This window comes from Otolemur garnettii, unplaced genomic scaffold (genome assembly GCF_000181295.1).
Source record: "Otolemur garnettii isolate 467f Iridium unplaced genomic scaffold, OtoGar3 scaffold00044, whole genome shotgun sequence".
Classification (NCBI taxonomy): Eukaryota; Metazoa; Chordata; class Mammalia; order Primates; family Galagidae; genus Otolemur; species Otolemur garnettii.
In genome coordinates, this window is record NW_003852439.1 from 5759195 (window position 1) to 5763284 (window position 4090).

Here is a 4090-nt window from a genome sequence, read left to right on the forward strand (position 1 = left end):
TTTTCTTATGGTTTCATAATTATCTTTGAAAAGATCTTTCACTTCTTTTTTTAGGTATGTTAGGAAAATTATTTCATTTTCCTTGAAGCTACTGTGGAGGTAATTGTGTCCTTGATTTGCTTCTCAATTTGGCTGTTATTGGTGTATACAGAGGCTACTGATTTGTGGACATTAATTTTATATCCTGAAACATTACTGTATTTTCTGATCACTTCCAGGAGTTTTGGGATTGAGTCTTTGGGGTTCTCTAAGTATAACATCATATCATCAGCAAAGAGGGAGAATTTGACCTCTTCTTTTCCCATTTGGATGCCCTTTATTTCCTTCTCTTGCCTGATTGTAGTGGCTAGAACTTCCAGCACTATATTGAATAGTAGTGGCAATAGAGGACAACCTTGACTGCTTCCAGTTCTAAGTGGAATAGCTTAGAGTTTTACTCCATTCAGTATGCTGTTACCTGTAAGTTTGTCAGAGATGGCTTTAATCAGCTTAAGAAAGGCGCCACCTATGCCTGTTTTCTTAGGTGTTCTTGTTAGAAAAGGATGCCCCCGTGTGTCAAAGACCTTTTCGGCATCTATTGAGAGGATCATATGGTCTTTGTTTTTGCTTCTATCAATATAATGTATTTATTTCATTTACGGATTTGTGTATGTTAAACCAACCTTGGATCCCTTGGATGAAGCCTATTGATCGTGATGTATAATTTTTTTTTTCCTTATCAGACCTTTATTTTTCTTCAGTTGTTTCAGTCTCGGAGTACATCCCACACAGTGCTATGTTAGGGCGGCAAACAAAAGCATCACTTTCACTTTCCAATGCTGTTAACTGTTCCAGTGAAGATATACAAGGATAACAGTCTTTTAACATATTTGGCAATTTAGAAGCTTTTTCTTGAAGACATCAAGAACGTCTCACTGGTGTTAAAAATTTCAGTTCTTTAAATGTTAAATCCGTTTTGTTAAATTGCACCTTTTTTCCACTTTGCAAGTACGTGTAGAAGATACAATATATTTAATTAAGCAACTTGCCCTGGCTTCTGCACTGGGGGTTTAACCTTATCAGCTGGCTCTTTTGTATTGTCATCTTGCCCTTCTTCACAATCTTGAAATATCACATTCCTATGATGTTCACTCTCCATCTCTGGTTCTCCTGGCTCTTTATCTTCACAGTCGATTTCTTGGATTTGTTGCTTGGTTGCACAAGCCTCAATATTTTCTCTGAGACTAACTTTCTCTTGACTCTTCATTGTTAGAATATCTACAATTATGGGTTGCAGCTCTTCAATAGGCTGAGCCCCTGCCAGAATGGCCTTCTCACAGATTGCAATAATATTTTCAATAGGACTTGTAATTGGTTCAATGCGTGCAAGACATATCCAATACTTACCAAGTTTTGTGGCATCTGGAATTTTTTTAATCAGGTCAATGAGTGTGACTGGTATTTCTTCTTTAGGACATCCCTTATCAATCAGGTTGAGGCATTCGGAAAATGTATCATTTACTTTATCAATAAGTAATCTTTGTTCCTCTTCTTCTACCACGGTGGTCCAGAAAGATCCACCTGGTTTTTCATTTTGTCCTTCAGGCTCACAGTGAGTAACCACTGAGTTAGGGGACCTTCTCAGCACTCTTCCTTTGCAAGTTTTCCATTCACTCAGACGAGCTTTTCTCTCTTCTGATGTTTCTTTGGGTCGAGGTGATCTATTATCAACAGTTGCATTTGCTGTAGTGTATCTTCGCTGGTGAGTGGATTTTGGCTTTTCTATCAGTTTGGAATTAGAAGATAAAGCAGGCCTGTCTAGCAGGGGTCCTCAAACTCTTTAAACAGGGGGTCAGTTCACTGTACCTCAGACTGTTGGAGGGCCGGACTGCGGGCCCTGGGATGAGTCGGCTGCTAAGCAGGACAGACAGCGGCTGCAAAATCACCGGGTGGGCCAGATAAATGTCCTAGGTGGGCCATATGTGGCCTGGGGGCTATAGTTTGAGGACACCTGGCTATAGTTTCAGATGCTGTGTTTCTTGACAGTGCCCCGTTTCTTTTAATGTCCTGAGAAGAACTGGTTTTGATAATAGACAAACTGTTTTTGACTGTAATAATTCTCATTTGCAAGGTCCTTTCTGGATTATAGTGTTGCCAGAGGTTCTACTGATGGCTTGTCTCCTGGTGTCCCGGGTATTATCCTGGTGACTTCGAATAGGAGGTCGCACAAGTTGTGTGTTCTGAGATGTAGTGCCCACAGACTTAGTGGTAGCAGTAATATTTAAGCCTGTATCACTTTTCACTGTTAGACTGCTGTTCATAGGCTGAAGCTTTGTGGCTTTAGGAATACTTGAAAGTTTCTTTGTTGCTGCAGAACTCTCATCTTTGAAGTGTAGAGGTTTTCTAAGTGAATTAACCTTAGACTGAACAATTTGGCCATGATAAGATCCAAGCACAAATTTCTCGGGCATATTAGCATCTTGCTTTGGTTTTTCTGTCATCTGTTTCCTTTTACTATTGTTTTTAAGGTGAAATGCCTGGCTTAATGTCATACGTTGACTTTGGAGATTATCATCATTTGGTAATGACCGCAGAATTTTATTATTATCCTCACATTTATGTCTGTCAATTATTACAGTTGAATTGGTTAATTCATTAGAAGCTTTTAAAGGAATACACTTTTTCCCACCATTGTATTATTTTTGCTCCCTGGAAGTCAATTGACATTTTCTTTGTTAGCCATTTTTGCTCTAGGATTCAGAATTTCTGTCCTTTTTGGACTTGATCTTCACAAGTTACTACTCTTTGGGTGCTTCTAGTACTCCCTGCTTGCAGGCAACATATGAACCCTTAAACAAAAGGCCCAGATGGGTTTCCCACGCAGGTCTCCCCTCTCCACTACCAGACATTCTGTTGCCCTTCTGTATAACTTCCTCACTCGAATACATCCTGCCCTACCACTGATCCGTGTGGTCTGTAGGTTCATTCTTCAAAACTGCGAAACCAAGGACCCGCAGCACAAAGAAATTACGGCAACATCTTCTATATAACAGAAAAATTTCTCAATTTCACACTTTGTACACTAATGGGCCCTCTGACTCGGGGGCAACTGCAAATACTTAGGCACCCTGTGGGCGCTCAGCGCAGCCAAAGCTCACAACACGTCTCTGCTTTATCTTCAACTCCCTGGAACAACCACGTAGACGGACGCGACATGCCGACTCCGCACGACCCTTGGCCGGCGATCTGCTCCTGTGATGTATAATTAATTTTTTTAATGAGTAGCTGCAATCTATTAGCTAAGATTTTGTTGAGTGCTTTTGCATTGATATCATTAGTGAAATTAATCTGTAGTTCTCCTTTTTACTTGAGCTCTTTCCTGGCTTTGGAATCAAGGTGATGCTTGCTTCATAGAATGAATGTGTTGGGGGACGGTTCCTTCCTTCTCAATGTTTTGAAATAGTTCTGAGTATAGGTATAAGCTCATCTTTGAAGGTGTGATAGAATTCTGGTGTGAAGCCATCTGGTCTTGGGCTTTTCTTTTTTGGAAGCTTTTTTATTGTTTCTGCAATTCCATTGCTTGATAGTGGTCTATTCAGGAGGTCTATTAAGTCTAGGAAGATGGTGTGATTCTAGGTATTGGTCCATTTCCTCCACAGTGTCAGATTTCTAGGGGTAAAGTTTTTGGTAGTAGGCAGAAATAGTCTCTGGTCTCTCTGTGGTATCAGTTGTTATTTCCACCTTTTCATTTCTGATTGAGATTATTAAAGATTTTACTTTTATATTTCTGGTTACTCTGACCTATGGTTTATTGATTTTATTTATCTTTTCAAAGAACCAACTTTTTGTTTCATTCATTTTCTGAATGATTCTTTTATTTTCAAATTCATTTATTTCTGATATAATTTTGGTTATTTCTTTTCTTCTTCTGGGTTTGGGATTGGATTGCTCTTCCTTTTCCATTTCCTTAAGATGGTTCATTAGGTTATTTGTGTATTCTCTTTCTGTTTTTCAAATATAGGCATCTAATGAGATAAATTTCTCTCTTACAGCTGCTTTCGCAGTGTTCCACAGTTTTTGATAGCTTGTATCTTCATTGTTGTTATATTCA

The 4090-nt window shown here is 39.1% G+C and overlaps 1 pseudogene; it reads right to left on the reverse strand.

Annotated features, from left to right (window-relative positions):
* Window positions 1-726: 726 nt before the first annotated feature.
* On the reverse strand, window positions 727-3195 carry LOC100961318 (annotated as a pseudogene).
* Between the last annotated feature and the right edge of the window lie 895 nt (window positions 3196-4090).